Here is a 23,399-nt window from a genome sequence, read left to right on the forward strand (position 1 = left end):
GCAAGAAAGCAAGCTTATGCAGCATCAGCCAAAAAAAAAAAAAAAACCCACTTCCACTTCACCCCTCTGTTCGTTCAAAATACCTGTCCAGCTGAGCCTTAAACTTATTTAGGCTATCAACCTCCACCACAAGGGATGGCAGTCTGTTCCACCAACCAACCACCCGCTGGCTAAAGGCAAATTTCCGCACGTCTATCTTACATCTGTCTTTCCTCAATTTGAATTTATGCCCTCTCAGGTGATTTTTCTGAGCTAGAGGAAGAATCCCATCAGCATTGAGCATGCTTAAACCATTCAAGGCTTTATACACCTCTATCAGATCACCTCGCTGGTGCCTAGTCTCCAGACACTGTAATTTGCAAAACTTAAGCCTTTCTTCGTAAGAGCACCCCTTTGTTCCATTCACTAATCTTGTTGCCCTTCTCTGTGCTCGTTCCAGCAGCTCTACATCCTTCTTGAAATGAGGCCTCCAGACCTGTATACAGTACTCAAGATGTGGCCTAAGCATTGCCTTATACAAGGGAATAATCACCTCCTTATCCCTGCTAGAAAAATTCCTGTATATCATTGACAAGACACCAGGAGCTACTTTTGCAGCTTGTCTGCACTGCTCAGAGAACTTCATATCTGCCTGCACAATTACCCCCAGGTCCTTTTCATTCTCCACCACTGTCAGTGTAGTACCGCAGAGTTACGTTGCTCTGGGGTTACTGTTTCCCATATGTAGTACTTTACATTTGTCAATGTTAAACTTCATTTGCCACCTCTCAGCCCATCTGCTCAACCTTTCCAGATCCTGTTGCAGCAGCATAGCGTCAGTAGTGTCCTTAACAACCCTGCCAACCTTTGTATCATCTGCAAACTTGGACATTAAACTTGATATCCCATCTTCAATATCATTCATAAACACCGAAAACAACAACGGACCCAACACAGAACCCTGAGGAACTCCACTAATAATATTAGTCCACGTTGAGCAGTGTCCATTGATTACCACTCTCTGTCTTCTGCCACTCAACCATCCCCTTATCCATAGCAGCAATTTGCCTCCAATGCCATACTGCTCCAATTTGTGCAGAAGTCTTCCATGTGCAACAGTATCAAAAGCCTTTCTAAGATCCAAATATATAATATCAAAGTTATTCCCTGCATCCAGTTCTTTTGTGACTACATCATAGTATCCAATCAAATTAGCATTAGCATTAGTAGAGGCATATGATGCAAGAAAGCAAGCTTATTCAGCATCGGCCAAAAAAAAAAAAAAAAAAAAACCCACTACTACTCCCATTTCACCCCTCCGTTCGTTCGAAATACCTGTCCAGCTGAGCCTTAAATTTGTTTAGGCTATCAACTTCAACAACAAGCGATGGGAGTCTATTCCACAAACCAACTGCCCGCTGGCTAAAGGCAAATTTCCGCACATCTATCCGACATCCGTCCTTCCTCAATTTGAATTTATGCCCTCTCAGGTGATTATTCTGAGCAAGAGGAAGAATCCCATCGGCATTGAGCATGCTCAAGCCATTCAAAGCCTTATACACCTCTATCAGATCACCTCGCCGATGCCTAGTCTCCAGGCTCTGTAATTTGAAAAACTTAAGCCTTTCTTCGTAAGAGCAACCCTTTGTTCCATTCACTAATCTTGTTGCCCTTCTCTGTACTCGTTCCAGCAGCTCTACATCCTTCTTGAAATGAGGCCTCCAGACCTGTATACAGTACTCAAGGTGTGGCTTGACCAATGCCTTATACAAGGGAATAATCACATCCCTGTCCCTGCTAGAAAAATTCCTGTATATCATTGACAAGACACCATGAGCTACTCTTGCAGCTCGTCTGCACTGTTCAGAGAACTTCATATCTGCCTGCACAATTACCCCCAGGTCCTTTTCATTCTCTACCACTGTCAGCGTAGTACCACAGAGTTGATATGTTGATCTGGGGTTACTGTTTCCCATATGTAGTACTTTACATTTGTCAATGTTAAACTTCATTTGCCACCTCTCAGCCCATCTGCTCAACCTTTCCAGATCCTGTTGCAGCAGCATCGTATCAGTAGTGTCCTTAACAACCCTGCCAACCTTGGTGTCGTCTGCAAACTTGGACATTAAGCCTGATACGCCATCATCAATATCATTTATAAATACAGAAAACAACAATGGACCAACACTGAACCCTGAGGAACTCCACTAATAATATTAGTCCACGTTGAGCAGTGTCCATTGATTACCACTCTCTGTCTTCTGCCACTCAACCATCTCTTTATCCATAGCAGCAATTTGCCTCCAATGCCCCACTTCTCCAATTTGTGCATCTTCCATGCGCAACAGTATCAAAAGCCTTTCTAAGATCCAAATATATAATATCAAAGTTATTCCTTGCATCCAGTTCTTTTGTGACTACATCATAGTATCCAATCAAATTGGTCAGACAAGACCTGCCCTTAACAAAACCATGCTGCGTCTGAGCTATAACTGAATTCTTGTCCAGATGATCCTGCAGTGCTACTTTAACCAGTGCCTCCATTAATTTTCCTGGAACCGAAGTTAAACTAACAGGTTTATAATTACTTTTGTCAGCCTTTGATCCTCCTTTGTGAATTGGGGTTACATTTGCACATCTCCAGTCCATGGGTACCTCCCCTGAGTCCAAAGAAGCTCTCATAATTATGGCTAGGGGTTTGCTTACTTCCTTTGCTGCCTCCTTTAATATAACTGGATAGATCCCATCCACCCCAGGTGCCTTTTTTATGTTTATCCTCAACAATCTCTCCTCCACTTTCCTCTCAGTTATTACAAAATCATCCAGCTCACTGCCAGTGTTTACTTTACCTACATCATTCTCCTTCCTGAATAACTCCTCATGCGTGAATGTAGATGCAAAATACTCGTTTAGATTGTTAGCCACCTGAGCAGGATCCTCAACTGTTGAACCATCAATATCCAGTGGACCAATCTGATTCATCCCTTTCCTTCTTGAGTTTAAATATGTAAAGAACTCTTTTTCTGTTTTTCTTTGCATCCTTTGCCAAGGATTTTTCGTAGTCTGCCTTTGCCTGCCTAATCTCCTTTGTGACTTGGTTACAGACCAACTTATATCTATCATAGGCTTCCATGTCACCCATTAATTTGTATGTATCCCATGCATTTTTCTTCTCTGCCACGTCTCATTAGTTCATCTGACAACCATTTAGGCCTAAACCTTGAACAATATTTCTTAGTTGGTATGTAAAGCCTGGTAGCCTCCAAGATTAGTTCCTTGAATGCTTCCCATTTTGAGTTTGCTGTTGGTAACATCATCAGTTGGTCCCACTGTATAGAATTTAAATACTGTCTCAGACCATCATAGTCGCCTTTACGAAAACAAAAACTCTTCCCTTTACCTCTGATGGTAGTTACCTCCTTGAGTAAATCCCACTTCAACATACTGTGATCACTGCCACCTAGTGGTTCATTTATCTGCAGATTCTTAATGCATGAAGAATCACTACTGATAATCAGATCAAGAGTATTGCTCCCTCTAGTTTCCTCACGAACATGCTGATGTAGAAAACAATCATCCAATAAATCCACAAAAGCCTTGCTAGTGTGCGAGTGACCAACCCACAAATTCCAGTCAATATCTGGGAAATTAAAATCCCCCATTATAAGACTCTCTGATTTACTGGCCCACTCTATTTCCCTGTACAATATCTTATTATACTCATCAGAGTCATTAGGCGTATAGCACACTCCTACTCTCAATTTTGATTTCCCTATGCTTATGTCACACCAAACTGACTCGACACTGCCCTGTCCATCGATGTCGACTGGCTTCACTTCCTTGGACTTTATGTGTTTCTTAATTAATAGCATAACCCCCTCCTGTCCTGTCTATCCTTTCTATACACATTGTATTCCCCAAATTCCAGTTCCGCATTACTTATATCTGTGTGACACCACGTCTCTGATATCCCAACAATATCTGCCTTTGATGTTTTGAGCAATACCTCAAATTCATCAAATTTATTTACCAAACTCCTAGCATTGGTGTACACGCAGGTATACATGCACCTGTTTCTATTCTTAGCTACCCTAACACAACCCATGTGTTTACTTGTACCGCAATGACTCCCAGCAGTCTCTGAAATATCCTGCATCTTGTTTTTCGGGCTTCTGCTCATTTCAATAGAAGCAGTGCAAGAATCACTTCCACCTCTGCCAGTGGCTACTGTTAATCTATTATTCCTTGTATCACCCCCAACTAGCAGTTTTCCGACCCACCTAACACTGCCTCATCAGCATCAGCAAAAATTCTTGCACCCTTTCTATTTAAGTGTATCCCATCCCTGTAGAAGCAATCTCTCCTGTTAACAAGTACAGTCCAGGCTGAAAAAAATTCTACCCCTTGAGCCTTGCACAATCCCTCCAGGGCCGAATTGATCGACAAGGCTCTCATCATATACTCCCTCCTATCGTGTCTGGGCAGAATTGCAGACACTTTCAAATTCAACCCTAATTCACGGCTTTTTTTCAACAGTGACCTGTACTTGCTAAGTAATTCCGCCGGTATTTCAGTGGTTAAAGAAATCTGGGTGGAAGAATATTTAAAGGCATTTAGAAATTGGTTCAGTATGACCGATTTTTTGTATGGTTGAGGATGGTAACTGTGGAAGTGCATGGGTTTTCTATATATGCTGAAATTTAGTTTTTGGTCTAATCTGTTTATGGTAAAATTAAGGAAGTTTGTGGAGTGGAATTCTGCTTCAGTTTCTAATTCAAATTTTAGTCTCTGATGGATGTTATTAAAAACCTGTAGAATATTGTTTATGGTCAAGTGATCTGTGATGATTAGGATGTCATCCAGATATCTTCCGTAATATGTGATCTGTGGTATGAATGGATCAAGGTGGATCTTTTCTAATTTGTCTAAGTATAGTTCGGCAATGAGTCCACTAATGTTTAGGCCCATTGGGAGGCCAAAAATCTGTCTGTATATTTTTTCTTGGAATAGAATGTAATTTGCATTTACTAATAGTTTTGTTAGTTCGAATATTCTGTCTTTTTGGGAGTCTGGTGTTATTAATTTTTGTGTTATCATCGTTTAAGTAGGCCCAGACTATGTCTAAGGCGTAGGGTAGATTTACGTTAGTGTATAGTGAAGTCACATCGAGTGAATATAACTTCATATCCTCCTTGATATGGAGATCTTTGAGGTTCATGAATAAAGCATCGTAGTTTTTTATGTTATATGTTAGGAGTTCTCGGAGTGGTTTTAGAATTGGGTAGATGAACATGGCTAAGGAGGCAAAAGCTGAATTCTTATATGACACGATGGGACGTATTGGGTATCCTGTTTTCTGTAATTTAACTTGGCCGAATAAGGTTGGGATATTGTATGTGCGGGCTTTAATTTGTTTGAGCTGAGCCATAGTGATGTGGTCATCTTTCCTATAGGTGGTGAGCAATTTGTTATATTTGTTAACTAAGCTGTTGAACTCTGATGGTGCAACCTCTTCGTATGTCGTTGTGTCTGAAATGATGGTGTATAATTTATTAATATCTCGGTTTTGTCTAAGTGTGTGTAAAGCTTTTACTTCTTCTCTATGTCGTTTTGATATTGAGGGGATAGCTTGGTTTATGATTCGATTGGTTTGTTGGATTAATACGTTTTTTTGTGGCAAATCTCTAAGAGCGAACTCGAGGTCAAAAGCTCTCTTCCTGTGAACATGACACCCTGAAAAGTTCTAGTCCGACTTAAGGAATGTAGAGAATAACCCCCACCCGCCCACCCCCATATCCAATTATTAGACCCCTAAATTTAACTCAAAATTCCTGCCACAGCACCAAAAAAAAAACCGATCCTTAATTATTAGCCAGTTTAGACCTCCAAAATCTAACTTTATGACAATGTCTTGTAAAATTAATATCGCCTTCCCCATGAATTATTGAGTTGGACAAGGAGAGTTGGAAAAGAAGCTTCCTATACCAAAAATAAAGGTAAGCCCTGTTGATTCATAATATATATATATATATATATATATATATATATACACATTTATTTCTTTTTCTTTTTATTAGTTTTTTATTTTTTGCTATTTTTTTAAATTTATTTTTATTTTTGTCTATTATTGTTTTATTTATTTTTTTTATATTTATTTATTTATTTTATTATTATTTTTTAAGCACCACAGGAACTCATTCTCTCATCCTTTTCTTTCCTTTTTTTTTTTTCTTCTCCTCCTCTGGAGTGGGCCCCCAGTAGGAATCTGGCTCACCGTTTGGCAACATCAGGTGGGTCAGAGTCTCGAATTGAGACAGTACGAGCACTAATGGGACTTGTCCACCTTCCCATGGTGTGGACAAGTACCCAGAATCATCTCTCCAGGTGATTGATGCTTCTGGGTAGCTAAGTGGCCAGACAAAAACACCTAATACACACACACACACACACCTACGTCACTCACATATCTGGTCCATTTGTAGTGGTACTGTTCTTCACAGAAATACAAGGTGGAGTTGAACTGATGTTCTAGAAGCTGCCCTTTACAAAAATACATGTCCACAAAATTTCCACAGTAAAAGGAAGTTGACTGGTTGTGGAATGTGTTTGGACTGCTTTGGAAGAGAGAGCAGGAATTAGAGAAGACAATTCAGAACAGTGCCCATGGAAGTATCTATAGAAAAGGCATGCAACAGAAACAGAACATCTATGAAACATAGTGGAGAGACTATGTTAGAGATGAGTCATTAGTTAACCTAACTGCACTCTTTTGAATGGAATCTAGAAGCCTCAGAGAGGTTTTTGGGGGCACTGCCTCAGATGTGGGAACCATGTTCCATGGGAGAGTAGATTTGCAATTTGTGCAGAGTGAACAGCTGTTTGAAAGAAGAGTAACGCTGAAAGAAAAGTAATTCCTCTGCACCTAAAAAACCAGTTTTTTAGGTGCAGAGGAAGCAATATTTGTAATGTGCCTATGCCAAGAGAGATTAGTCAGGGTAATCCCCAATTGAGATATAAGATCTTGCTTAGAAATCATGTTATTGAAGATGAGCAGAAGAATACTTTTTGCAAATATAAGACAGGTCTCTGTTTTAGAAGGATTGAAATCAACGAAGTTATCTCTGCCCTACTAGAGAATTACCTGGAGATTAGCATATAAGGAATTGGTAGTGGATATTCAGGAAGTTGGAGCTGTTTGTGCAGGGCAAGGTTTCTAAAACTGGATTGTGAAATGCAATGTGCTGTCATCAGGAAAACTTTGGATATGATTCCCAGTCAATAGAAGAAGATCATTAATATTCAAGAGGAAAAGAGTGGGAGAAAGAACTGAACCTTGAGGAACGCCAGCATTAGTGGAGAACTTAGAAGACAGAGAGCCATCTACCATCACCCTCAGTGAGCGATCAGAGAGAAAACTTGATAACCAATTACAAAAAAACAGTTGGCAAACCATAAGATGGAAGCTTGTTTAGAAGACCTTTATGCCAAACACGATAGAAAGCCTTGGAGATAACAAGAGCAACTGCTTGAGCTTTGCCAAACTTTTCCATTGAATTTGACTGGAATTTGTGGGTTGGTCACTCACACACTAGCAAGGCTTTTGTGGATTTATTGGATGATTGTTTTCTACATCAGCATGTTCAGGAGGCAACTAGAGGGAGTAATACTCTTGATTTGATTATCAGTAGTGATTCCTCATGCATTAAGAATCTGCAGATAGAGGAACCACTAGGTGGCAGCGATCACAGTGTGCTGAAGTGGGATTTACTCAAAGAGGTAACTACCATTAGGGGGTAAAGGGAAGGGTTATTGCTTTCATAAAGGCAACTACGATGGTCTGAGACAGTATTTAAATTCTATACAGTGGGACCAACTGATGATGTTACCAACAGCAAATTCAAAATGGAAAGCATTCAAAGAACTTATCTTGGAAGCTACTGGGTTTTACATACCAACTAAGAAATATTATTCTAGGTTTAGGCCTAAGTGGATGTCAGATGAACTAATGAGACATATGGCAGAGAAGAAAAATGCATGGGATACATATAAATTAACACATGACACAGAAGCCTATGATAGATATAAGCTGGTCTGTAACCAAGTTACAAAGGAGGTTAGGCAGACGAAGGCAGATTACGAGAAATTTTTGGCAAGGGAAATCCATTGTTTAAAGATTTCACTGGTCATCCAAGCTTTTTTGTTGTAGTTGTAGTCCAACTCTAAAGACTTTACTCCTTGGAGACATTGGAGTTGTTTACTTTTACCTATCACCAAAAGCTTCAGTTTTTCATTACTAACCATATTTGCACAAATCAAGACTAATTCTCTCCTTACTAATTTTATCCCATTTAAAAGGCATTGTCTTGTTCAGCAAACATTTAAAAAATAAACCTGTTTCATTAACATTTAATGTCTTCGGGCTCGTAGTCCTCCATAATTTTTTCAAAACTGTTTCTTTCCGGTGAGTGCAGTCTTCTTCAATTACAACCCCACTTTCACCAAAAATAACTTTTTCAAGTAAGCCATGGTGCTTTTTAAATTTGTCCAGCCAACCACAACTGGCTTGAAATATTTTATGCCCCAGAAAAGATGCATACTCCACAGCCTTTTCTTTTATTAATAGTTCTGATATGAGCATGTTTTAGTTTCAAATCAAAGTTACCCACTAAAAAATGGCTTCATCTACATCTTCATATAGGCATAATTTCACACACTTCCGACTGAGTCTCGTTTCTTCAAACAGTTTGAGAATTGAAACATGGTTTTTGAGAATGGTTGACACCACTACTGGCAAGGATACCAGATTTTAAAGCAATTTCTTCTTTTTTTTTTTTTTTAAAGCCACGATCTACACTATTAAGCACTTACACTTTTTCCGTGATTTAGGGATCACTTGTACCTACCAGTGATCGTTGTACTGTCATATACCCTCCAGTCGCCGTAGCCTAGTGGTCAGGCGCGCGGGTGCATAAGTACACGCGCCTTGAGTGACCCGGGTTCAAGCCCGTGACTGCTGAATACGGTGCTGTTTCTTGTATTCTGTCTATCTTGTGAACTCCTCTGACCATTTGGTCGTCCCGGAGTATAAACAGAAAAATAATAAATAATAATAATAATAATATGAAAGCACAACAAAACAAATGGCTCTCAGTCCCCAGCGGCTTTCCCTCCCTCTCTTATGGCAGCGAGAGGATCAGAGTGAAAGCAGAGGGTGCTAAGAATCTCTGGGTACGACCAGGCTGCCATGCATGGAAACTGAACTTGGCCTGTTACAACGTAAGATCGCCCATTGGTGAGGACAGCATATTAGAGCTGGAAAAGGAACTAGAAAATGTGAATTGGAATATCATTGGTTTGGCTGAAACAAGAAGAAGAAATGAATCACTTATAAGTTTACCAAGTGGAAATCTGCTGTATACCAGTGGAAACAGTGAAAGTGGAGCGAAGGTGGAGATGGGTTTCTAGTCCATAAAGGTATAAAAAAACAACATTTTGGAATTCAAAAGTACATCATCAAGGGTGTCAAGACTGATACTCAAGATTTCTATGAGGTACAACTAAAGGTTATAATGATTTATGCACCAATATCGAGCCATGATGATGAAGAGGTTGAAGAAATGTACCCTGAAATCGAGAGGCTTCTTGATATGCAGAGAACCTACTACACTGTTATTATGGGGGACTTCAATGCTAAAGTTGGAAAAAGACAAAACAGTGCAGAAAGGGGAAATATAGGAAATTTTGGAATTGGTGAAAGAAATGGAAGAAGTGAAAGACTTGTTGAATTAGCAGAATCTCAAGGATTGTCAGTCATGAACACTTTGGCGCCTCCGTAGCCAGGTGGGAAGGAACAGCAGTGCATAGCACACGCGTCTTGATTAGACCGGGGTTCGAGCCCGTCACCACCAAATACGGAGAATGCGGAAAGGTCAGGGTATGACCACTGCATATCCCGGAGCAATATGGTCTTAGTTGTTAATGCTCATGCTCCTGAAAACCAAATAACCAAACAAACAAACAAACAAGAACACTTTTTTCAAGAAAAGGATGAACAGAAAGTGGACACGGAAGAGTCCAAATAGATTAACAACTAATGAAATCGACTTCATCCTCACTAACAGAAGATATAACAGAAGTGTGTTGAAGTGGGATTTACTCAAGGAGGTAACTACCATCAGAGGTAAAGGGAAGGGTTTTTGTTTTCGGAAAGGCAACTGTGATGGTCTGAGACAGTATTTAAATTCTATACAGTGGGACGAACTGATGATGTTACCAACAGCGAACTCAAAATGGGAAGCATTCAAGGAACTAATCTTGGAGGCTACCAGGCTTTACATACCAACTAAGAAATATTGTTCAAGGATTAGGCCTAAATGGTTGTCAGATGAACTAATGAGACATGTGGCAGAGAAGAAAAATGCATGGGATACATACAAATTAATGGGTGACATAGAAGCCTATGATAGATATAAGTTGGTCTGTAACCAAGTCACAAAGGAGATTAGGCAGGCAAAGGCAGACTACGAAAAATCTTTGGCAAAGGACGCAAAGAAAAACAGAAAAGAGTTCTTTACCTATTTAAACTCAAGAAGGAAAGGGATGAATCAGATTGGTCCACTGGATATTGATGGTTCAACAGTTGAGGATCCTGCTCTGGTGGCTAACAATCTAAACGAGTATTTTGCATCTACATTCACGCATGAGGAGTTATTCAGGAAGGAGAATGATGTAGGTAAAGTAAACATTGGCAGTGAGCTAGATGATTTTGTAATAACTGAGAGGAAAGTGGAGGAGAGATTGTTGAGGATAAACATAAAAAAGGCACCTGGGGTGGATGGGATCTATCCAGTTATATTAAAGGAGGCAGCAAAGGAAGTAAGCAAACCCCTAGCCATAATTATGAGAGCTTCTTTGGACTCAGGGGAGGTACCCATGGACTGGAGATGTGCAAATGTAACCCCAATTCACAAAGGAGGATCAAAGGCTGACAAAAGTAATTATAGACCTGTTAGTTTAACTTCGGTTCCAGGAAAATTAATGGAGGCACTGGTTAAAGTAGCACTGCAGGATCATCTGGACAAGAATTCAGTTATAGCTCAGACACAGCATGGTTTTGTTAAGGGCAGGTCTTGTCTGACCAATTTGATTGGATACTATGATGTAGTCACAAAAGAACTGGATGCAGGGAATAACTTTGATATTATATATTTGGATCGTAGAAAGGCTTTTGATACTGTTGCGCATGGAAGATGCACAAATTGGAGAAGTGTGGCATTGGAGGCAAATTGCTGCTATGGATAAAGGGATGGTTGAGTGGCAGAAGACAGAGAGTGGTAATCAATGGACACTGCTCAACGTGGACTAATATTATTAGTGGAGTTCCTCAGGGTTCAGTGTTGGTCCATTGTTGTTTTCTGTATTTATAAATGATATTGATGATGGCGTATCAGGCATAATGTCCAAGTTTGCAGACGACACCAAGGTTGGCAGGGTTGTTAAGGACACTACTGATACGATGCTGCTGCAACAGTATCTGGAAAGGTTGAGCAGATGGGCTGAGAGGTGGCAAATGAAGTTTAACATTGACAAATGTAAAGTACTACATATGGGAAACAGTAACCCCAGATCAACGTATCAACTCTGTGGTACTACGCTGACAGTGGTAGAGAATGAAAAGGACCTGGGGGTAATTGTGCAGGCAGATATGAAGTTCTCTGAACAGTGCAGACGAGCTGCAAGAGTAGCTCATGGTGTCTTGTCAATGATATACAGGAATTTTTCTAGCAGGGACAGGGATGTGATTATTCCCTTGTATAAGGCATTGGTCAGGCCACACCTTGAGTACTGTATACAGGTCTGGAGGCCTCATTTCAAGAAGGATGTAGAGCTGCTGGAACGAGTACAGAGAAGGGCAACAAGATTAGTGAATGGAACAAAGGGTTGCTCTTACGAAGAAAGGCTTAAGTTTTGCAAATTACAGAGTCTGGGGACTAGGCACCGGCGAGGTGATCTGATAGAGGTGTATAAGGCTTTGAATGGTTTGAGCATGCTCAATGCCAATGGGATTCTTCCTCTTGCTCAGAATAATCACCTGAGAGGGCATAAATTCAAGTTGAGGAAGGACGGATGTCGGATAGATGTGCGGAAATTTGCCTTTGGCCAGCGGGTGGTTGGTTGGTGGAACCGACTTCCATCACTTGTTGTTGAAGTTGATAGCCTAAACAAATTTAAGGCTCAACTGGACAGGTATTTCGAACGAACGGAGGGGTGAAATGGGAGTGGTGTGTGTGTTTTTTTTTTTTTTTTTTCTTGACTGATGCTGAATAAGCTTGCTTTCTTGCATCGTATGCCTCTACTAATGCTAATGCTATATCGTGAATGATGTTACTGTCCTGAATAAGGTAAATGTTAGAAGTGATCACAGAATGGTAAGATGTGCACTTGATATAGATGTAGGAAAGGAAAGTAAAAAACTGACTCCAGTAAATAATACAAAGGTCTTTGAGATAACAGAAGAGGAGAAAAAGCAGTATGTACTTTTTTTTTTTTTTATGTGAACCCCAAACACGAGAGGTATTAGAACCTATAGTACTTAGTACCCTGCTTGGGTTGGAGGTTGAGAAGACGAAAGAAGATTTTTGTTGATATTGGACTCGAACTTCTGTAGATTGTAATTTTCAGGAAATACATATGAAGGAAGGTTGTTCCAGAAAACGGCAGTTGAATGAATAAATGAGGAAGATGAAAAGTTGGTTCTGTGGGTTTGAAGTTGGACAGTAAGTGGATGTTGGCTGGTGGCGGCATGTGTTCGTACTGTTTTGAAAGAGAGAGCAGAAATTATAGAAGCCAGTTCAGAAGAACAGTGCCCATGGAACTATCTGTAGAAGAGGCATGCAGCAGAAACAGTATGTCTATGAGAAAGCGAGTGGAGAGACTGTTAGAGATGAATCATTAATTTACCTAACAGCCCTCTTCTGATTGGGCGCCTCCGTAGTCAGGTGGGAAGGAGCAGCAGTGCGTAGCACACGCTTCTTGATTAGACTGGGGTTCGAGCCCGTCACCACCAAATATGAAGGACGCGGAAAGGTCAGGGAATGACCACCGCATATCCCGGAGCAATATGGCCTTAGTTGCTAATGCTCCTAAAAACCAAATAACAACAACAACCCTCTTCTGAATGGAATCAAGAAGCCTGAGAGAGAGGTTTTGGGGGCACCACCCGAGATGTGGGAACAATATTCCATGGCAGGGCGTATTTGCGATTTATACAGAGTGAACAGCTGTCTGGAAGAAAAGTAACGCTGAAACTGAAAGAGAAAACCAAGTTTTTTAGATGCAGTGGAAGCAATATTAGTAATGTGCTTGTGTCAAGAGAGATTAGAAGTCAGGGTAATCCCCAAAAGAGATATATCATTTTGCCTAGAAATCGGAGTGTCACTAAATATAAGCATAGGAGCAGAAGAATCCTTTTTCCGAGAAATAAGACAAGACTGAGTTTTAGAAGGGTTGAAATCAACTAAGTTGTCTTTGCCCCACTGGAGAATTACCTGAAGATCCGCATTTAAGGAATTGGTAGCAAAGTTTTGAAAAATTGAAGTTGATTGAGCAGGACAAGGTTTCTCAAAATGGAAAGTGGAATGCAATGTGCTATCAACGGCAAAACTATGGATAGGATTTCCAGTCAATGGAAGGAGGTCATTAATATACAAGAGGAAGAGAGTGGGGGAAAGAACTGAACCTTGGGGGACACCGGCATTAGTGGAGAAGTTAGAAGACAGAGAGCCATCTACCATCACCCTCAGTGAGCGTTCAGAGAGAAAACTGGATAACCAATTACTAAAAATAGTTGGCAAACCATAAGATGGAAGCTTGTTTAGAAGACCTTTATGCCAAACACGATCAAAAGCATTTGAGATGTCAAGAGCAACTACTTGTGTTTCACCGAACCTTTCCATTGAATTAGTCCATAAATGTGTAACATAAGCCAGAATGTCACCAGTGGATTGACAATGACGGAATCCATACTGGCGATCGTTGATTGATCAGACGGAAGGTTTCTAGGTAGTTTAAGAGTTGGCAGTTAATTGATTTCTCCATTACTTTAGAAAGAGTAGAAGTAATTGCAATGGGATGATAATTGGATGGGAGGGATTTGTCACCCTTTTTAGGAACTGGCTGGATATGAGCAAATTTCCAAGCAAAAGAAAAACACTTTTGGAATAAGAAAGTGAAAAAAGGCGGCAAAGAATAGGAGTAAGTTCAGGAGCACAGGTTTTGAGAACAAGTGGAGAAATACCATCAGGATCTGGAGCTTTCTTAGCATCAAGATTCATCAAAATCCTTCTGATATCCTTTTGACGAAAGACCACAGGAGGCATTGAATAGAGCGTGTTGGGAATGGTGGGAGGTGTTTTACCAAGATCATTAATACATGAGCTGGAAGAAAAATGGGATGCTAGCAGGTCAGCTTTATCCTTGGCTGAAGTGACAACAGAACCATCTGATTTGGACAGAGGTGGGAGCAGAGATGGGCAAAAGTTGCGGCCAATGGCTTTAGGCAAGAGACCAGAATGCTCGGCTACCATTAGGGCAAGAAGCAAGTTTTCTACTCTTAGCCTGTTCAAACTCTAGTTTGGACTGATTAATAACTGCTTTACAATTGTTGCGAGCTTTGGTGTAGGCAGAAAATGACACTGAAGAATTAGAAACAAGCCAATTACGATATGCAACATTCTTCTCTTGAACAGCCTTAGCACATTTATTGGAAAACCAAGGTTTAGATGAAGGACGAGATTTTAAAGTGGAGTGTGGGATAAAGGATTCCATTCCTGCAAGAATAATTTCATTGAGATGATCTGAGCAAACGTTGACATCAGAAGTTTTGAAACAGTAATCCGACCAAGGAAAAGAAGAAAAGAAGTCTCGCAGGTCATCCCATTTTGCATTTTTTAATGCCAAACAACACAAGGTTGGGAATAGCCATGAGATAAAGGTTCCATTGGAGAAGAGATTAGCATTAGCATTAGTAGAGGCATTTGATGCAAGAAAGCAAGCTTATGCAGCATCAGCCAAAAAAAAAAAAAAAAAAAAACCCACTTCCACTTCACCCCTCTGTTCATTCAAAATACCTGTCCAGCTGAGCCTTAAACTTATTTAGGCTATCAACCTCCACCACAAGGGATGGAAGTCTGTTCCACCAACCAACCACCCGCTGGCTAAAGGCAAATTTCCGCATGTCTATCCTACATCTGTCTTTCCTCAATTTGAATTTATGCCCTCTCAGGTGATTTTTCTGAGCTAGAGGAAGAATCCCATCAGCATTGAGCATGCTTAAACCATTCAAGGCTTTATACAGCTCTATCAGATCACCTCGCTGGTGCCTAGTCTCCAGACACTGTAATTTGCAAAACTTAAGCCTTTCTTTGTAAGAGCACCCCTTTGTTCCATTCACTAATCTTGTTGCCCTTCTCTGTACTCGTTCCAGCAGCTCTACATCCTTCTTGAAATGAGGCCTCCAGACCTGTATACAGTACTCTAGGTGTGGCCTGACCATCGCCTTATACAATGGAATAATCACCTCCTTATCCCTGCTGGAAAAATTCCTGTATATCATTGACAATACTCCATGAGCTACTCTTGCAGCCCGTCTGCACTGCTCAGAGAACTTCATATCTGCCTGCACAACCACCCCAAGTCCCTTTCATTCTCTACCACTGTCAGTGTAGTACCACAGAGTTGATACGTTGCTCTGGGGTTGCTGTTTCCCATGTGTAGTACTTTACATTTGTCAATGTTAAACTTCATTTGCCACCTCTCAGCCCATCTGCTCAACCTTTCCAGATCCTGTTGCAGCAGCTTAGTGTCAGTAGTGTCCTTGACAACCCTGCCAATGTTTGTATTGTCTCCAAACTTGGACATTAAGCCCGATATACCATCATTAATATCATTTATAAATACAGAAATCAATAATGGACCCAACACTGAGCCCTGAGGGACTCCACTAATAACATCAGTCCACGATGAGCAGTGTCCATTGAAGATAATCACCAAGTTGTGATCTGAAGTGCCCAAACGACCTCTCACTTCGACTGTGTATTTAGAAGGGTTGTTTGTGAGAAAAAGATCAAGCTTATTGGCTGTATGGTTAGGATTGTCCGGTATTCTTGTAGGTTAATAAACAATCTGTGCTAGATCATAATAATTGCAAAAGCCTGAGCATCTCGACCTGCTGGATCGGTGTGACTAGAAAATGGAAGCCAGTTGGATTTGTAAACATTAAAATCACCAAGGAAAATTACCTCACTGTTAGGAAAGTTGGACTGGAGAAAGTGAAGTTGCAAAGAGAGGAAGTCAAAGAGCTCCAAGTGATTAGTGGAGTTTGGAGAACGGTAGACACAACAGATGAATTTGACACAATGAGGTAGAGAGATTTTAAGCCAGAGGTGATCAAAGAGATGAGATTCCAAATTGCCAAGTCTCTGACAGGGAATATCAGAACGGACATATGCACAAGTACCACCTTTGTGGCGAAACGAATCATACAGCGAATAATTTGGGCATCTCAGATGAACAGTACTTGCATCACCCGATAACTGAGATTCTGTCAGGAAAAGTACATGGGGTTTGGCAATATGCAAGTGGAAATGGACATCGTTGAGATTAGAATTGAGACCATGTTTATATTTGTGAAATGAATTAGGAAGTGCTTGGGAGGTTTAGATCTTTTCGCAGATAACCTTGCTCTGTTAGTTTGACAATTCATGGTGTATTCAATAGTAAGAAAAAGTAGGTGGGACGTGCTGTATGAAGTAATGAAATTTTTGGATATGGCGTACACGTGGTAAGTATATACCCAGATCCTTGACGTAACGTGGCCTCGACAATGCTCCCCGCATACACACTACTCGGACTCCCTCCAGTCACTATCTGGCAGAGTAGAGGTAGCAAGATTATACACTGGCTGATCCAGAAGCCTCCTTGAGAGTTACCAATAGGTTCGGTCCGGTGTACTAACTAGCGCCCGGCCTGCGAACACCGTTTTAGAGCTGTACCCTCGAAATGTAAGGAATATTGGATCTTTCCACCTTAACCTCAAAAGTCATCAGTCATACTGCATGATATAAGAGATAGGGAAGGGTTGACCGGAACTTAGCTCTAGAGACTAAACATGGGTTCCACCACTTCAAGCCTCCAATAAGCAAAGTGGTGGTATTTCACCGGTTAATGAGAGTCATCTACCACCTAGTACTGCCTGGTAACATAGAGGGGCGGCGTTCCTCCATGTGGTGTGGGCGCCACACCTCGACCCCTGCTTACATTGGTTCACACCTGGGTGGTCACCCACCATGTACTTGTGCATGGAGGTTATACCCAGGATTACTTCAGTCCCACCATCGTGAAGGTGCAAGCAGAGGATTTGGCTGTCACATTTGGCCGGACTTTGCCGAAATTGGGTACATTTGACTTGAGTATCACCCGAATATCAGTTCCATCAGCGTTTTAGACTCCCAGGTAGCAACTACAGCTTGACTGGCATATCTGAGAGAATGTGTGTGACAACCTCAAGGACCAACCTAAGTACTGGAACTTAAGAACTAGTTTGAGCTTCTGCAGGCTGCTCAGGACCAAGATATCGACGAGGAATATTACAACTTTCTGAAAGTGATAAAGCCCAAGAAACCTATAGGGAACAAGAAATCCAAAGAAGAAAAAATCAGTAAAGAAACACTTGTTATGATGAACCGAAGGCAACAAATGAGGAGCAAGATAAGCACTTACAGGGAGAAAATTGAGTATACTGAGTTATGCAAAGCCATTAGAAAGAGATTCAGAGAGGACATAAGAAGATTTAACACAAGAAAAGTAGAACAAACATTAAGGGAAAACAAAGGACTTAAATATAGAAAGACAAATGATACTGAAACTGAAGAGTAGCGATGGTGTACTTATAAATAGCAGAGAAGGCATAATTCAAATAGCAGAAGACTATTATGGCGTATTATACAAGGAGCGAGGGAATGCTGCCAGCAGTGGGGAAGATGGATCGCAAATTAGCAACACATACAACATACCTGATATTCTTCCTGATGAGGTAGAACATGCGTTGAAGAATCAGAAAGCCCCGGGGGATGATGAAGTTACTTTAGAGTTGTTAAAATTGGGAGGAAGAGACATAACACAAAAACTGGCAAGGCTCTTCACAAAATGTATTAAAAAAGGTGTGATACCTAAGCAGTGGAATAATGCAATCATAGTTTTGCTGCAATAGAAAGGAGATAAATCAGAAATTGGAAATTATAGACCAATTAGCTTGTTATCCCACAACTACAAATTGTTCACAAGGGTCATTACTAACAGATTAGAAAGAATGCTTGATGAGAATCAACTGAAAGAGCAAGCTGGCTTTAGGACAGGATTCTCAACTATGGATCACCTTCAAGTAATATCAGAGCTAATGGCGAAAGCAAATGAATATAAAACACCATTATGCCTGGCATTTGTGGATTATGAAAAGGCATTTGACTCCATACAACATAAGGCAATGTTTCGGACACTGGAAAGACAAGACGTAGATACCACATATATTATGATTTTGAAGAAAATATATGAGAATGCTACCTCTTTTATTAGACTAGACAAAGACAGTAGCAAATTTAAAATCGAGAAAGGTGTTCGACAACGAGACACAGTATCTCCGAAGCTGTTTACTGCTGCCCTTGAGGAAGCTTTCAGAAAACTAGACTGGTCTTAGAAAGGAGTCAATGTGAATGGAGAATACTTAAACACTTTACGATTTGCAGATGACATTATGGTCATAAGCCATGATCCCAAAGAATTAGAGGAAAATGTAATCAGTTATGCGCAGTTAGTAAGGATTTTGGACTAAAGATGAATATGGCTAAAACAAAAGTGTACATAATAAAGAAAGGGACATAATGATTGAAGTAGCAGTAATTGAAAAGGTGGAGTCATATACTTATCTGGGACAAGTTATTAGCTGTAATAATGATAAATGGCTGGAGGTCAAGAGAAGAATAAATTTTGGATGGATAGCATTCAGGAAATATAGCCTCATACTGAGGAGCAATATCCCAGTTTGTTCGAAACTTAAAATAATGAACCAGTGTAACTTGGGCACTTACCAAAAGAATGGAAGAGAAGCTGAGAACTACACAGTGAAGAATGGAAGGAATTATATTGGCAATCAGACTGTTAGATAAGAAGAGAAACACATGGATTAGGCAGCACACTCAAGTAAAGGACATTCTTATCAAAACTAAAGAACTTGAATGGTCTTAGGCAGGACACATAAAAATAACAGAATGGTACCCAAGAGGAGCTTGAAGAAAACCTGGAAGACAACGGCAGAGATTGATAGTTGAAATTCATGAGTTTGTGGGTAGTAAATGGATGGCCATTGCACAAAGCAGAAGGAATTGGAAAGTTGCTGGAGAGGCCTTGATTCTGCAGTGGATTGAATATGGCTGATGATGATGTACCTACAATGTTAACAGAGACAGGTGAAATTTAGTGAATGTGTGGATGACTCATTTCTGCTAAAGAACAGATGAATTTATGGGATAAAGGAAAATCACTATCTCCTAATTTACTAATAAAACATGTTGACCAGAGCCAATGTTCGTGGAATAAGTCTTAATTTTTTGCCAATGGCTGTGGATAGATAGTAGTTGACCAGCACGACTTCTCAGTACAGTAGAGGTGGGCACCACTAAATTGTGGAATGCTCTTAAGAATTAAATCCTTTAGATCTTAAAAGCTAAAGTAATTGATTCTTAATTCTTTAGCCCTTAATTTGTGTTGCTTTCTATAGCATCAGCTCTATTGTGTAAAGGCCAGAGGTGCGAACTATTCATATTCAGGTTTCTCGAAATCAATTTGTTATATGGAAATTATTTTCAATGAATCGACCACGGGGAAATCAAAAAAAATTTGCTATATGGAAGTTCATTAAAGAGAGGTTCAACTGTAATTTTAATTTTTTTCAAAATTAGTGATTAAATCATGTGATCATAGGAAAGTGGCGAACAAAATTTAGCTATGCATTCATATAAAAATATTCTCTCTCGCTCTCTCTCTCTTTCTCTCTCTCTCTGCTCATTTGTATAATCAATATGTTCTTTATCTCTGGTTAGGTGTATTTTCACCCATCAATTTGGCCAGTAAGGACCTTCTTATATGGCTGATATACTTTCAGGCCACCTATAACAAGTCTTTGTTGCATAGGTTTTCATTTGCCTCTACACCAGTATGTTTCTCTCACATGGCTTTCAGGTGTGTGAATATTAAATGATGGTTGTAGAGGATTAAATGTTTTAAAAGTCTGTCCTGTGCCAGAGTATTAATTTGCTTCCAGATTTTATTTTGACTTTTATGGTTGCTCATTTCTTAGGAATTCTTGACACACAGATTTAATTACATCCAAAAATTGGAAATATTTTGATCAGAAATGCCCTCTTTATTAATAGCAAAGTAATGACACTTTTCTTTCTCACTTCTGAATGGAAACTGGCACACATGCTGGCAGGAGGATGCTTTTATATGCAGGATGTTGCAAAAACATGCATCTGATTTTGCAACAGATGGCAAAAATCCACCGACTATTCTCTTCCACGACCAGCCTGTGAGGGCACTCTGGTCGTGGAAGAGAACAGTCGGTGGATTTTTGGCTGCTGTAAAGGAATAAATATTTTGATACTTTTTACCGTATTCTTCGTTAATTAACATACTACATTGTGTTTTACAAAGATATTAAATAGGTTTCGTAGCATTTGTTAGCTTCTTATTTTGAATTTAACTAGTGATTTTTGGAAGTTACAACTCCAACAATATTGAACAGTGTTGAACTAGCCACCATATTGTAATCGATAAGAAATAGCACAACGTATATGTCTCGAACTTATAGCGTAAGGTATCAGTTTGAGATATATAAGTGGATAACATAAATCGAATTTGGAATCTGTTAGCTTAGCATAGTATTATCAATTAATCAAAAAATATTTATTAATCTTATTAAATTCCATTGTTAATTAAACTGTATTTAAACAGAAATCATGACCCAGACTAGAGCTGCGAAGCAAAGATCACAGACTAGCAAGAGTGCTGTGATTCAGGGAGAAACGGAGGCGATTCTCAAACACATCACAGACTCAAAAATTGTGCGAAACTTGAAATGTTTGTTCAACTTTCTAAAACGGGACATGATCTAGCCAAGGAGGATGTCTTTGTATATGTGCTAGATGCCTAGAGTGTTAAAAAATTAGGCGCCAACTCAGCGTTCTGATGGGTGTCTATGAGAGCTTGAGGTGTAGTAAATGCCCTCGAAGAAATTAATATGTGGGGCCCATTAAGCTCTCAGCTGCCCAGCTCAATGGCAGAGCTGACTCTGTGTATCAGGCAACACAGAAGCAATATCCAAGGCAGAATTGCACTTCCCAAAGGAACTAGTTATTGTGGGCAACTGTATTGTCAGGGAGATGGGAGAACGTACTATGCAAAAAGGATAGGTCGAACAGGACCAGGTTATGTCTGCCAAGGGCAAAAGTTGATGATGTTGTAAAGCAGATGTCATCTTTTAAGGGCACAAAAGGTGATATTATTGTACAAGTTGGAACTAATGACATTAAGAGTAAGAGATCTGCAGATTTACTGTACAAGTACAGGTCAATGTTGAAACATAGAAGCCTATGGCAGATATAAGCTTGTCTGTAATCAAGTCACAAAGGAGATTAGGCAGGCGAAGGCAGATTATGAGAAATATTTGGCAAAGGATGCAAAGAAAAATAGCAAAGAGTTCTTTACTTATGTAAACTCTAGAAGGAAAGGAATGATTCAGATTGGATCACTTAACACAGATAGGTTAACTATTGATGATAATGCTCAGGTAGCTGATAAACTGAATGAGTATTTTGCATCTACATTCACACATGAGGAGTTATTCAATGAGGGTAATGCCAGAAGTTTTTCAAACTCTAACCAGGAGCCTAGTGATTTTGTAATAACTGAGACAAAGTGGAGAAGAAATTGTTGAAGTTAAACCTAAGGAAGGGCACCTGGGGTGGACCAGGATCTATCCAGTTATATTAAGGGAGGCAGCAAAGGAAGTAAGCAAACCCTTAGCCATAATTATGAGAGCTTCCTTGGACTCAGGGGAAATCCCCATGGTCTGGAGGTATGCAAGTAAAGTAAAAGGAAATTGCAGCCATTGCAGCCATTATTTAGCAATCAGGGACTTGAACCCCGGTCTACTCAAAGAGCGTGCGCCACTGCACCCCGCTCTGACCACTCGGCTACGGAGGTATGCAAATGTATCACCAATTCACAAAGTGGGTTCAAAAGGTGACACAAGTCACTATAGACCTGTTAGATCTTGTTTTCCCCAGAACTTGTGTTGTGGGGAAAATAATGGAGGCACTGGTTAAAGAAGCATTGCAGTATCATGTAGACAAGACTGCAGTAATAGTTAAGACACAGTACGGGTTTGTTAAAGGGCGGTCTTTTCTGACCAATTTGATTGGATACTATGATGTGGTCACAAAGGAACTGAATGTCAAAAATAATTTTGATATCATATACTTGGATTTCAGGAAAGCTTTTAATATTGCTTTACAGATTGGAGAGGTATGGCATTAAGGATAAGTTGCTACAATAGATAAAGGGATGGTTGAGTGGGAGACCACAGAGAGTGGTAATTATTGGATACTTCTATTAATGGACAAATGTTATTAGTGGAGTTCTGCAGAGTTCGGTGCTGGGTGCATTGTTTTGTGTATTCATCAATGATATTGATGAAGGTATATCAGGATTAATTTCCAAGTTTCGACAGTGGCAACTGAAGTTTAACATTGATAAATGCTGAGTACTGCATATGGGTGCAGTAACCGAAGAGAAACGTACCAACTTTGTGATACTACACTCAGGGAAGTGGAAAGCGAAAAAGTCCTGGGAGTAATTGTGGAGTCAACTATTAAGTTTGCTGAGCGGTGCAGATGGGCTGCCAGTGCAGGTTATTGAGTCTTGTCAATGATATATAGGAATTTTGCTAGCAGGGTCAGGGAGGTGATTATCCTGTTGTACAAGGCAATGGTCAGGCCACACCTAGAGTACTGTGTACAAGTCTGGAAGCCTCATTTGAACAGAGTTGTTAGAACGAGTACAAAGACGGGCAACAAGATTGGTGAGGGGAAAAAATTGGTGCTGTTACCAAGAAAGGCTTAAGTTCTGCAAATTGCAGTGCCTGGAGAGTAGGCATAGGCGAGGTGATCTGATTGAGGTATATAAGGCCTTGAATGGGTTGAGCAAGCTGAATGCTGATGGGATTCTTCCTCTTTCTCAGATTAAGAATCTGAGATGGCATAGATTCAGACTGAAGAAAGACACTTGTAGAATAGATGTGCAGAAGT

The 23,399-nt window shown here is 40.2% G+C and overlaps 1 protein-coding gene across 1 annotated transcript in view; it reads left to right on the forward strand.

The window, feature by feature from the left end:
* LOC150081130 (focal adhesion kinase 1-like) overlaps positions 1–23,399 on the forward strand; it is a 1,307,299-nt gene that overhangs the window by 42,307 nt on the left and 1,241,593 nt on the right. The gene's annotated exons all lie outside the window — the stretch shown is intronic.

This window comes from Mastigoproctus giganteus, chromosome 9, assembly GCF_048544385.1.
Source record: "Mastigoproctus giganteus isolate SK-2022 chromosome 9, ASM4854438v1, whole genome shotgun sequence".
In the NCBI taxonomy this organism is placed as follows: Eukaryota; Metazoa; Arthropoda; class Arachnida; order Uropygi; family Thelyphonidae; genus Mastigoproctus; species Mastigoproctus giganteus.